General features: G+C 44.8%; 1 protein-coding gene across 4 annotated transcripts in view; it reads left to right on the forward strand.

Moving 5' to 3' along the window:
• Positions 1-3453: 3453 nt before the first annotated feature.
• ABHD2 (abhydrolase domain containing 2, acylglycerol lipase) overlaps positions 3454-13431 on the forward strand; it is a 107329-nt gene continuing 97351 nt past the window's right edge. For 2 of the 4 annotated variants that reach the window (XM_082385949.1, XM_082385948.1), the window contains exon 1: positions 3488-3608. The gene's annotated coding sequence lies outside the window, so the exon portion shown is untranslated. Of the gene's footprint in view, positions 3609-13431 lie in introns of all 4 variants that reach the window. The other 2 variants (XM_082385947.1, XM_082385951.1) reach the window with 2 other exon arrangements.

The following is a 13431-nucleotide window of genomic DNA, read 5'->3' on the forward strand; positions in this document are numbered from 1 at the left end:
AGGGATGGATTGGGAGTTTGGGATTAGCAGATGCAAACTATTATATATAGAATGAATAAACAACAAGTTCCTATTGTAGAGCACAGGGAACTATATTCAATATCCTGTAATAAACCATAATGGAAAAGAATATGAAAAAAAACCTTAACTCAGTCCTCTGAACCCTCTCTGGTAAGGGTATTCTGAAGGAAAATCTTCTCTCACTAAGTGGTAGATATAACTAGTAAAAAAAATCCTGCATGCATTGGGGCAATGGGTAAATGAGAATTTTCTGCACTTGCTGCCCAATTTTACTGTGAATCTAAAACTATTTTTAAAAATAAAGTCTACATAAAACCAAATCCTGAGTCCTGTGACCACTACTTCTGAGGGACAGAACTTAGAAAATGAGGTAGCACTTAGAGAAAAAAATTTTTTTATATATATATATATATATATTTTGGCCTTCCCACAAGGCATGTGGGAACTTAGTTCCCCGACCAGGGATCGAACCCGCACCCCCTAGCATTGGAAGTGCAGAGTCTTAACCACTGGACCACCAGGTAAGTCCCTAGAGAAAGATTCTTAAATGGGTTCCTACAACAACTAGGGCAAACATTTATTAAGAGCTAGATATGTGGCAGGCACTGTTTGATGCACTTTACATCTATTAACTCATTTGCTCCTCACAGCACCCCATGAGGGAAGCACAAATACTGTCATCTGAATTTTATGGAAAAAAGTGGGCACGGAGAGGTGCAGTACTTGCCCAAGGTCACAAGGCTGGGAGAGGCGGAGTCAGGATTCAAGCCCCAGCAGCAGAGGGGCCAAAGCCCATTGCTCTCAGTCATTCACTAAGGATACAGAATAATGAAAATGACAGGCTGAGTGAATCACTGATTTTGCTAGAAAAGAATAAATAGAGCTCACTACCTTCTCTGACCTCCACTGCTCGCTATCTCTCTGAGGACCTCCAGGACTTTCGCAAATCCTGCTGAGAGGCCCCAGGTGAGTTTAGAGCCACTTCTACTTAGGTAAATTGATGGAGCTTTAGTCATTCCAGAATGTGAGTGGGTGCACACCCTCTCCCTTGTTCCCTTTATTACAAGGCACTCTCATGCTTTCAGAAGTGTACTTCATAGCCACGTCCTAACCACTGGTTATCCCAAGCCAAGCCTCACCAAATCCTCAATCCCAACAGGCTACTAAACTTGACTCCATTCTGTCTCCTAAACGGCCTCCCACAGAAACTCTTTATAGAGGGAAATAGTATGATTCAACAGAATATGGCAAGAGCCAAAGCAGAGGAGAGGAAACAGAAACCAGAGACCAATAAGGAAACAGTTCTATGTGTTGCAAATGGTAATGGTTATTTAAACCAGCCAGAGCTGCAAAGGAGAAGATGCACGTGTCCTTTCCCTCTTTCTCCTCTGCCTGGCCTCATTCTGCACCTCTCTTTGAGCCTCGGTGACCCAACTGTGCTTTAGAATTCCCGAATTGGATGGACATCCCTTTCTGGAACTCTTGGCTGAACCTGTGTTCCTGACATGGGTGGAAAAATCCATTTGCACAATGATAAGTCCATCTGCAATCTACTCCCAACAGCTGCTTTCTGTGGCTCCGAATCAAGCTGGAGAAATCTTCCCGGATATCAGGAGCCACTTCATGCTTTTCAAGGCCTAACAAGACATCTCAGTCTCCTTTAGCAAACACAAGCAGGAGCAAACCTGTTTCCCCAGCACGCGTGCAGACGTATGTATGGCCACCAAGCAGTACTATTTAAAGACACAACAACTGGAAAACTGTGGAGCAGAACCAAGTGCATGAACACACACGTGCACACAGACACATCCAACTGGCCACAGATCTAAAGCTTTTTTCTGGAAGCCCAAACTGTTTTAACACAAAGAGTTGGAACTATGGGCGTCCCTCACTAAAATCCTTTGGGTTTTTCTTTCCCAAAATAGAAGAGAATATAGAGGAATAAATAAATGCTGAGGTAAAAAAAATTTTTTTTGACAACGGAATGACAAAAATACAGAAATGGCAAAGGATTCTTTCTCCTCCTTCACCCTAGAACACCACGGGTGTGGGTTCTCTCAAAGGCAGATCCAAAGGATCCGGGGCTAAATTCGGGCTTGAGAGTCTATTTCTGTTCACATTCTAGGACTTCCACACCTTCAGAATGGGCAATGGGCTTCAGGAGTTCCTGACAGATAGATTTTTATGCAGTGGTTTTTGGTCCAGTGCTGATCAGCCTTCAAAGGGATGAAACATGAGCCATTGGACACTTGGATGGGTGAACAGGAAAAAGGAAGCTCCATTTTTTCTTGTCATAATCCTGAAATGTGTTGGAAAAAATTTAACATTGATACAAATACCACTTCCCTTCTCTGGCTAAATGGCTACTCTCATCTCAACCCCTGCTCTTGGTAGGGTGGTCCTGTCTGTCCTAGAGTGGTTGCCTTTCAAGACAGTCAAGTGTTCTATTCGTGGCAAAAGCACATGCCATTGCAAAAGCAGTTTCAGACTCAGAATTTTAGAACTGGACCTAATTCCATAAACCAATGTGTAAGTGGGTGGGGAACTAGTCTTGAATGAATGCCTACTGAGTGCCAGGCACTTTTAACATTTACCGGAGTTATTTAATCTTCTCATCAACTACTATTGTTACTCCCAGTTGCCAAATGAAAAAAATCAGGATGCATGCAGAAAGGTTAAGTGACTTGCTCAAGACCGTACAACCTGTACATGCCAACAGGGAGTTCAATTCTAGATATGATTCCAAAGGCTACATTCTTCCAGGCTGCCTCCAACTGGGCGAAGGTCATCTTAAGGGCTGAAAGAACAGTGGGACGATAACTGAGGTCCACACTGCCTGGCACAGCCCCATCACCCTTTCCTAGCAGGAAGGGGCCAGAAGCCGCTGCCTCTTCATCCTTTCCTCTCCTTGAGGCTTGGCGACTGACTCATTAACCTGACTCCTCTCTCCCGGGACACGACCCCAAATTTTGCCACTGGTGTCCTGGACTACAGGTGAGTCCACCTGTCGGCCTGGAGCCATCAGACCCGGCAGCTGAACTACCAGTCGGCCTCCCTCCTCCCAACCCCAGACGACGCCTGACATTACCCAATCGCCCAACCCAGCTTGCGGTCACAATTGCCTCCCTCTTTGCACCCCGCCTCAGTCAACATCAAACAAGACCCCTCTAGTAACCCTCCTCTCTTTTCCCTGCCCCCTCCGGGCTGGCTTTATCCTATAGTGTCTCGGCCTACGGGCTAAAGACGTCAAAAATAACCAATTGTCTTGCAGCTCTTCGCTAAGGGCTCCGCCTCCGCTCTGAGGAGCAGCTCCGTTGACCAATGGGCTACCCTCCGGGTACAATGGAAGTACGGGGCTAGTAGAGCAGCGGCTGGGCGGCCCAATGAACGGGCGGGTTTCCGTGGTTAGGGGCGTGGCAGAAGCGGTCGTCAGGGGCGTGGCGGCAGTTGCTTGGGCGGGGCCGGTAGCGGCGGGAGCTGCACTGGCCAGGGGTTCCGGCTGCATTTCCATGAGCGCCGGCGGCAGCCGCTGAGCTTCGGGAACCCGACTGGGGGCGAACTGGGCCGCAGTAGTCAACCACACGCAGGTAAAGCCACGGCGGAGCGAGCTCCGCTAAGCCGCGATTGAGCCCCCGATCAGTCTGGCCAAACCCCTGAGCCCCGCGGTCCCTGTCGTGGCTCGGCCCATCGCGCCGCAGCCTGAGCGCCCGGGATCCTCGGGGGCCTATCACCTGGTGCCGCGGTGGTCCCCAGGGCCGGCGGGGAGGGAGGCAGCCTGGACCGCAACGGGTGGGATACGCCTTCTTGAAAGCCCTTTGTCCCCTTCAGCCTCAGATACCGAGGATGGGGACAACCCCGACTGCGGCCTCCCTACCGGCCATCCCTCCATCAGTGCGCACTCTTGGGACCTCTGGGGTCTGGGGAGGGGCTCTTCCAGCCTTGGTGATGGAGATCCGGGATCGGCACCTGCAAGGAGAGGGCCGAGGGACCTGATTACAACCCCGAATATCCGAGGGGCCTCTGCGTTTCTGGGCTCCAGGGGGGCACCCAGGAATGATGGGTTCAAGTTGTACGGACGCAGCTTTTGACCCACTTGGAGGCACACTTATTTAGCTCGCCCACGTGCCAGGCACTGTTCTAGGCGCTTCGTGGTCTTTCCCCACAGTGAGAACTGTCCAGCAGCGCAGGCCCTGCTAGGCGAGGCAGCCAACACCTCGACCTTGGAAGTGACCAGGCAGAGGCCAGTTGACAGCCACCTGCCAGGGATGCTTAGAAGGGAGGACTGCATGACCCACCTGTAAGGCCCTTCTCCATTCACAGATGCACTCTGACCTTTAATGCCTACCTTGAGAAGAACGCTGCTGGGGGCTCATTAGTTTGAAAGTGGGTGTTGAATTCATCCACAATGAACTTGTGGTCTCAACTCTCAAGAGTGGGTGTTAGCAAAGAGAACGGACCATACCAAGAAGATAAGGTTTATTTAGCCATTATGAAACTCCTTAATTTGAACTACTGTGGGCTGCGTGCGTCTTTTAATCTTCCTGATTCCCCTCCTTTGGTTGCTTCACCTCCAGTGTGTCAGTTTCACCTGCATTCCAGTAACCAGATCCAAAGGCAGGCTCCAAGATCAGACTCCTGAGAGGTTGCTGGGGGGGACTGTAGGTTTGGCAGAGTTAATGTGATCTGGCCCAGAGCTTTTCAAGGGCCATTTCATTGCAACCACACGAAGCAGAGTCCAAAAGAAAAACCATGCAGTACCCCTTTCACTACCCTCTGTCATTTGCCTGAATAGAGGCATAAGAGAGGAATAATCTATTATTATTAGAGTAATATATATATTATACATATTATATATATGTATAATATATTATATATATAATATATAATTATATATATTATTATATAATAAGAGGAATAGTCTTGCGAAGGTCAGGAGGCAGAGGAAGAACCTTAATAGCAAGTTTGCTGCTTGTTTTAGGATGAATTAACCTTTGAATAACCCGTCAGAAAGCAGACCTGTCCATATACTGCTGATTGTTGCATGAACTTGCGGCATTTTAGAGCTGAAGACACCTTAGATAGAGCTTGTCTAATCCGTCTTCTCAATGCACAGGTGAGGAAACGAAGGCCTGGGGAGGTCACAGGACTGACTGGTCATCACAGAACCATGATCTGTTGACCCTGGATCTAGCCAGTGCATGACTTGTATTTCACTCCTAGACTACTTATCTCGCTCTCTGTGTTGAAATTCTAGGGGAGTCTAGAGAGGTTAAGAGCACAGATTTTGGGGCCAGAGTGCCTGGATTTGAATCCTAGCCCTGCTTCTTACTAGCTGTAACCTTGGGCAAGTTACTTAACCTCTCCGTGCGTCTGTTTGTTCACCTATAAAACAGGAATAATAATGGTACTTAGATTAGAAGGTTGTTTTGAGGATTACTCTATCTGAGGCATTTAGAACAGTGCCTGGCGCACAATAAGCACTATAGATTTGCCAAATACGATTTTCTGTTGCCTTTTTATACAGCTTTTCTTCATACCTACCACCCAGTATTTTCTATCAGGAGCTAATTTTTTCCCCTGCTTCCTCTCCCCCAGTTCATTAAACATATTTCGGATTTCATTGTATTTAGCACATATGGCTGTGGGGTTTTCCAAGTCACATCGCATTTTATTTCTTAATTTTGTCTTTTATTGAATCAGGTAATTCATTTTCTCTGTTAGTCCTCTCATTGTAATTACACTCTTCTTAGACTCCAAATCTCATTCTCTTTAAAAGGGGGTGGGGGGAAATCCCTCAAAGTGATAAACCAAGTCCCTGATGATACCAATCTCCACGGCATCCTTCCAAATATCTATTCCCTCTGTTCGGCCCTGTTTCCCAGTTGTCAGTGTGCTGCAGAGTGATTATAAATGGGTGAACATTTTTAGATTAAGATTTCATGAGCCACTGTATTAAGTGCTTTTCGGAAGTTCAGGGATCGTGTGTCAAATGCATTGAAGTAAGTTACTTAGTCATTGGAGCAGGGAGAGCACCAGCAACGTCTGCCTTGCCTGGCAGGAGCACAAGTGTATGACTGATTCTTGCTGGTAATCTAGCTCTTTCACTAATTTTACTGCATTTTTCCTGTTCTTTTCTTGAGCTTGAAATAAACCAGATGGGACTTGCAGCGGAACGGTCTTTTCCCCTCGTTCTGGTTGGGGAAGTTCCCTTTCTTTTCTACTTTCACCTTCATTCTCTTTATCACCTTCACGGTTCTGATAAATATCTACTCTCAGTCTGCCATCCAATTCCCTTTCAATCAGAAGATACCTGTCACCTTTATTTCTTGCAGGAATCCGGTCACTTTGGGTTTTCCCTTCTCTGTTTTTACATGTTTTCTAGAATGAAGCAAAGATGATCACTATTTATTGATTGGCACCTTCCTAAGAGTTGATTCTGAGTTTGGGTTTTTTGTTTAGGACATTCTGGAACTCAGCCATCTTAGAATAATTGTTTTAGTTTCTTTGTGTATTAATAAGGGCCCCTTTCTCTCTCTCTCTTGTTCTCGTTTCTCATAACGTCTTGGTGAAAGGGCTTCTTATTTGCTGTTATTCCTTACTTCTTCCACTTCCGCCTTCCTCCTGGGAATCTCTGGCAGGGCCCACGAAGAGTGTAGTGGTTCCCCACTGCCCTTGTTCCAAGCTCCTGTCCAGAGCACGAAATAATTTCTTTGGTCCTATGGAAGACTGGGGTGAAGTCTGCCTTGTTCTTTGCCTAAAACCTGGCCCTTTGAAAAGCCCTAGGAGAGAGAGCCTTCCAATATAATGGAATTCACGTGGCAGAATTTCTGCTCTAACCTACTGCTTACAGTATTCCGGTTTTCATTGCAGTGTGGGTTTTGAGTACTCTTTGACCAATTTAAGAGCATAGGTGACTGGAGCAAGGGGTGTTTAAGCCTTCCTGTTTCATCTTGGGCTACGCTGTCCCTAGAACAGAGCACAGGGAGTTCAGGCTGCCTCTTGATGTGCTCTGGCATTAGGATTTTATAGCAGCTCTGTACATTCCAACCTTTTTGGCCAGTGCATGTTGTTTTTAACCCTCATGCTGCTATTTCTGCATTGATACCCTGCAGGTGCTGACATTATCTCCCTTCAGGATCATTTTCATATCTGCATGTTTGTTTTTGTGGTCTTGGTTCCAAGGCATCATGTTTTTGGATTAAACATTTTCTATTTATAAAATGGCTGGTGTGGACAGGCCACCAGACCTATTGTTACCCATGAAGCTTGCACACTGGGCCCAGTTGGGTGCAGGGCTTGTGACCCAAGGACCCATTTTCCGATCTTTCGCAATAGTTAAGTAGCAGACAGGTAAAGAGCTTATTAGAGAATTGGAACACTGATACCCTTGGGTTTGCCTGGTTTCTGATTTTCTTTTGTTGTCTTTGAGTGGAGCTTCATTAAGTTCAACAAACTGAGCATCTGGTGTGTGCCAGGAAGACAGCTGTCCAGATTAACAAGGGTGTTTGGTTTGCTGCAGAAAGACTATTTTGTTTTTATTTTACATTTTAAAATTTTCAGTGTTTTTAATTTTAAAAATTGTTTTAATAGGTAATGCATTTACATGATGAAAGAAAATATTCGAAAGGTGCAAAAGTGAAGTAGTAAATACATCTCTGTCCACCCCAGACTCCTACCACCTAGTTTTATTCCTTAGAGGCGCCAGTGTTACTGATTTCCTTCATCCTCCAGAGGTGTTCCAGGCACAGCCGAGATATTTTCTAACATCTTTTAGCAAATCCATTATGATTATCTTTCCCTTTTACACAAATGGTAGCAAACGATACATGCTATTTGGAACCTTGCCTTCTTTCACTTAGTGTTTCTTCACAGTATGGGAAGAGCTTCAGCCTCATTTTTTACGAAGGTGATCTATTTTAGATATTCGATTCTGTTTCTAAGGCTGCTAAGAACCAGTCTTATTTAGGCAACAGCTTCACATGGAGATCTTAAAGCATTTTGTGGATTATTTGGGGGCAAATATTTTTCTTCTCTGTCCTGCAGCTCTGAGCCTGAGAAGAGGCCGCGTGAGGGGGAGGGCCTCCCCTGAAGGTCATCCTATGAAGGGAGAGTGGGGACCTTAAAAAATGAGGAGCACTGGCCCTCAGGCTCTTCACCTGCCCTCTGGGCAGAACGTGCTGGAATTGCCTGGGAAAGCTTGCTGTGCTTTCTCTGGTCTCCAGGGAAAGCTCCCGGCCTTCCTGATACACCTTTCAGCATCTCTACCACGTCGAATCCTGTCTCCTGCACCCCAGCCCCGGCTCTGTTTGTTCTCGCCCTTGGGCATCAGAGAGGAACCCTGCCCTTCATGATGGGACTTCCTGTCTGGAAAGCTTTGTTAAGGGCCCCACCCCTTCCTTTCTCTCACCCCATGAAAAACCAGCTCTCACACCTGTGCCTCTGTGAAGCGTTTTTCCCAAACAACATTTGGGAATATGATATTTGTTGCTCTCCTTAGGAGTGTTTCCCATTCTCCATATCACTTGACCAAGGTCTCTGAGCCTCACATGGCCTTGCTAAGCTTTTGCTGATGATTATTCTAAGAAGAGAATTTAGGGGGTCTTCACATTTGAATTTTCTATGGCTGCTCTTATGTTTTGTATAACCACACTGGTTTAAACATGGTCTCATGGTCTTCTGTGGCTCCCAGTTGTTGCCTGTTGCTTTGTTTCTCACTTTTCTTTAAAATGTGTCTTGGGACTTCCCTGGTGGTCTAGTGGCTAAGACTCTGCACTCCCAATGCAGGGGGCCCAGGTTCGATCCCTGGTCGGGGAACTAGATCCCACATGCCGCAACTAAGAGTTCATATGCCGCAACTAAAGATACCGCGTGCCACAACTAAGACCCGACGCAGCTAAATAAAATATAAATAAATTAATTAATTTTTTAAAAAAACTAGAACACAATCCTCCTGGGAATAAGCTATAAAAAAAATGTGCCTTAATCTTCATCTTGTTTTTATTTCCCTCCCAATCTAATTTAGAGCGTTGAATTGCATTGAATCTTTATGATGTTAGTCAGCCAGTCTATTGAGAGTCATTACTTTCTGATCTTTGCTCCTTGCTGGGTGTCCACATCATCAATCAGTTGTACCACAGATGCTGTGTTATGTAATATGAGGAGAGGGAGGTGATGTTATCAGTCAGCCTCTTCCCAGTCCCTCTGGGGTAGAAGAGATAGAAGCTTTGAAAAAACTGCCCCATTTCTGCACAGTCACTCCAGGCATGTATTTGTGTACTGTTTACTTAGTCATGTCAATGAGAGCAGTAAAAACAAATCAGGAAGTCCAACATAGGATTGCCAAATTTTAAGTTTTTCAAATAAGGCATTAAAAAAGCCCTGTCATCTCCCATCATCGCCATCATTTAAGAAACGACTTTAACCCCAAAAATGTGGGAAGGTCCGTATCCGAGAATAAAGAGCAGCCTTCTAAACAGAACATATTTAGATTGATAAAAAGGTTGAGCTCATGGAAATCGAATCATGGCGTTCGAGAGGGTCTGAGGTAGAGGATTCTATTCAAGGAGGGTTCCACTTTTTCAGTTTCCTTAAACAGTGCCAGCTGTTCTTTTGCTGAGAAACCAGGCCATTCACTTAGCCAGCTAACCTAGCCATGGCATCATTTGATGTGGTTTTGTGCCCAGTGTTTTTTTTAGGTGGTACGGACCACACAATGTCGATGTGCAGTTGTAGCATCTTAGAGTGATGTGAGCTGATAGTGGGAGTTGTTCTTGGACTCAGCAGGAGCTGGATGTGTTCATGTCTGAAGTGCTATGTTGGGACTTCCCTGGCGGTCCAGTTAGGGCTAGGGTTCCGTGCGTTTGCTGCCGAGGGCCTGGGTTCGATCCCTGGTCGCGGAACTAAGATCCCACAAGCCACGTGGCGTGGCCAAAAATAAAAAATACTAAAAAACCCACAATAATATAGTGCCCTGTTGTAGTTGTTAAGGATGAGGAGTGGGGGAAATTGAGGTGGGACCTCCACAACTTGGAATGAGGCCATTTGATGTGATGGGTTTCCACATGAGGCTTTTGAAGCCTATGCTTACATTAAATTCTTGATGTAACGTGTCAGGTGGTGGCTCCCATTGTTTCTGAGATATAATGTGACTTATCACCTGAGCCCGCATGGCACCTTTTGCTCTCCTCCAGCAAAAGTAAATACCACGACATTCCTTCTGTGTTATGGGTATTTCCCAGTCCAAGGCCAAGGGTATATTCTTGAGTTTCTTTGAGTTCTCCTTAAATTAAGAACACTCGGACTTTTAGGTTTCATGTTAATGATAACTGGAAATATTTTAAAAGCATGTCCTGGATCACGGGGATGATGTAATTATATCCAGGTCCAGGCACACCCCGCCTCAGTGCCCCTTAGGTGTGTGTGAGTTAGAACCGGGCTAACCTGCTATGAGAAAAATACAGAGATGGACTTAGGAAGAAGAGGAGCTAGCATCAGGTGAAGCCAAGTGTGCAAAGGAAGGCTGAAACGGGGGTCCCAGCAGAGGAAAGGGGTGCGAGAACAGTCACTGCACTGCGCCTGGTACTCATACAACCTGCCCAGGAGCGGGTGGGAGCACCTGATGTTGTCTTGGGGATTTCAGGTCTGAGAAATGGCATCAGCCTCATTACGTTAGTGTAGTTAACCTGAATTATACTATTTGGGTAATTGTATTTGTATTTATTTGTACATTCGTTTTAGTCTCCATAATTGTAAAAGTGCTAAGAAAACTTCATGTCTGGTTTTATGTTTGTACATTTTAAGAAATAGTATAAGAAATAATAATCAAATAAAAGTAATTCAATTTAAATTTAAGATTCGAATAAAAAGTCCCCAGAGGATCCGGCGGGACCATTTTTTTCCCATAGAGGGGGCCAACTAGCACCTGAGTTTGAAAGACCCCAGCGTAGGAATCTAACCTCATGACTGAGGTTTCCAGTCATGTTTGTGTCATGCATGGCTCCTTTCCACGTGTTGAACACTTTAGAAATATTCGTTGAGTCGAAATGAAGAGTTAGTTTGCATCATTGCCGTGCTGCCTGAATGAGAGATCCTGTTTGTCTGTGAAATCAACACTAAGTGTCCGTACCAGAGGAGGGGAGCCCTCCAAAAGTAATCTCTTTGATTCTTTTTGTTTAATTTTGTTTAATTAAATTAATTTAATTAATTTAATAAAGTTTTCTTATTGATATTTACATGACCCACACACTTACCAGGAGGGCCATAGCTGGGATCAGCCTGAAGCTTATTTGCCACAAGTAACTCATCAGCCCAGGGACAGTGGAGGTTTGACCATAGCTGAAAGCCAGGTGTGAACTTGAACCTCAGTGACTACTGAGACTGTTTGTACTGTGGCTAAATAATCATTCATTCACTTATGAGCTTTTATTATGGGAATTTTAAAGGTATACAGAAGTAGAGAGAATCATATAGGGAACTCCCGTGTACTGTTTACTCTTTACCAGCCATTGCCCCAGCTCACATCAATTTTGAATAAATCCCAAATATCATACAGTTGTATCTATATGTATTTCTGTGATATCTCTTAGAGATAGGGATTCCTTTATTAAACCTAACTACAGTACTATTATACTCTTTAAAAAGTTAACAGTAATTCTTTAATATCTTCAGCTATCTAGTCATCGTTCAAATTTCTAAGTGTCTAAAAATGTCAGAAGTACATTTCTTCAGTTTAATATTTTTGAATCAGGATTCACATAAGGTTCACACACTGTGGTTGGTGGCTCTGCCATTTATGTCTCTTTTAAACTACAAGTCCATTTCCTTTTCTTTCTTTTCCTGCAGTGTTTTGGAGAAATTGGGTAATTTGCCCTGTAGACATATTTATTTATTTATTTTTGAACAGGTAATGCACTCACACAGTATAAGAGTCAAAAGCTATGACATAGTAAACAGTAAAAAAAACCTCCCCCAAAGCAATGAATGTTACTAGTATCTTATATATTCTTTCAGAGGTATTTTATGTATATCCCAGCAAATGTGTGTATATCTCTATCCTATATCTTTCTTTTTTCTATAACTGGCCACATATTGTGCTTGTTGTTCTGTTCCTTGCTTTGTTCACTTAACATGGAATGATGCATTTTAGCAAATCTCCATATGCATTGTTTGGCATCCTATTAACTTTTCTCAAGTATCCAATTATGACATTACTGCTTCTGAAAAATTGAGGGAAGCACAGTATTCCCAGGATGATGTGATTGCACTGGAATCTTTCAACAGACATTTATTGAGCCCTCTCTCTGCTGGGCCTCTGCCATCCAGGCTCTCCCCTGAAGCCTGGACACCCTCTGCCCCACCGTTGGCCCATGCTTAGCCCAGAAGTGGTTTTCCATGAATGTTTGCTGAGCTCCCAGCCCCTCACAGCTAGCGCCCTGTGTGGCCTGGAATGTATTCACACCGTAGACTATAGCTTCTCAGATTCCATATACCCTGGCTACAATTCCCTTCTCTATTCCGATCAGGTAAATAAAGTGCTCACTCACTCTTGTCGGTGACATTGAAAAATGTGCCCTTCTAAATAGTAAGATGATAGAAAATGTCAAGGAGATTATAGCCAAGGATATTTTTCCCAATTTAGAAAATACAGACCATTTCCCTCCGTCTATCATTAATATCACCCATCAGTCTATTTATTGACTCCCCGTAGAAAGCTGGATGTTACACTGAAATTGCAAGAGAAATCTTGACTTTGCCACCAAAGAGTTTATGAGAGGAATGCAAATTTCTTTAAGGCTCTCTTTGGATGGGAGAGGACTTGCAGAGCATGTGTCAGTGGGCCAAAGGGATCAGGATCCATCCAGCTCTGTGACAGGTGCCTTGTTTCTCTGTATTCCTAGAGCCTTTTCTAGGCCTGGCCCAGGGTGGGTCTCCAGACCTCAGACTCCTCCCTGGCATTAACAATAACACACAGAACTGTCATAAGTACCAAATGAGATAATGTCTAAGGACACACTTTGTAAACAGTAAATTACAGATTGGTTTCCATGTCAACACCAATGCACTTTGTGACATGTTTTTTTTTTTTCTTTTCTTTTGGTTGTGTTGGGTCTTCGTTGCTGCGTGCGGGCTTTCTCTAGTTGTGGCAAGCGGGGGCTACTCTTCGTTGCGGTGCGTGGGCTTCTCATTGCGGTGGCTTCTCTTGTTGCAGAGCACGGGGTGTAGGCGTGTGGGCTTAGTAGTTGTGGCACGTGGGCTTAGTTGCTCCGTCACATGTGGGATCTTCCCGGACCAGGGCTCGAACCCGTGTTCCCTGCATTGGCAGGCGGATTCTTAACCACTGCACCACCAGGGAAGCCATCGTGACATGTTTGAGGATTAACTGAGGTCATGTATTTAAATCACAAGCCTGTG

Source organism: Balaenoptera borealis (genome assembly GCF_965194805.1).
Source record: "Balaenoptera borealis genome assembly, chromosome: 3".
In the NCBI taxonomy this organism is placed as follows: Eukaryota; Metazoa; Chordata; class Mammalia; order Artiodactyla; family Balaenopteridae; genus Balaenoptera; species Balaenoptera borealis.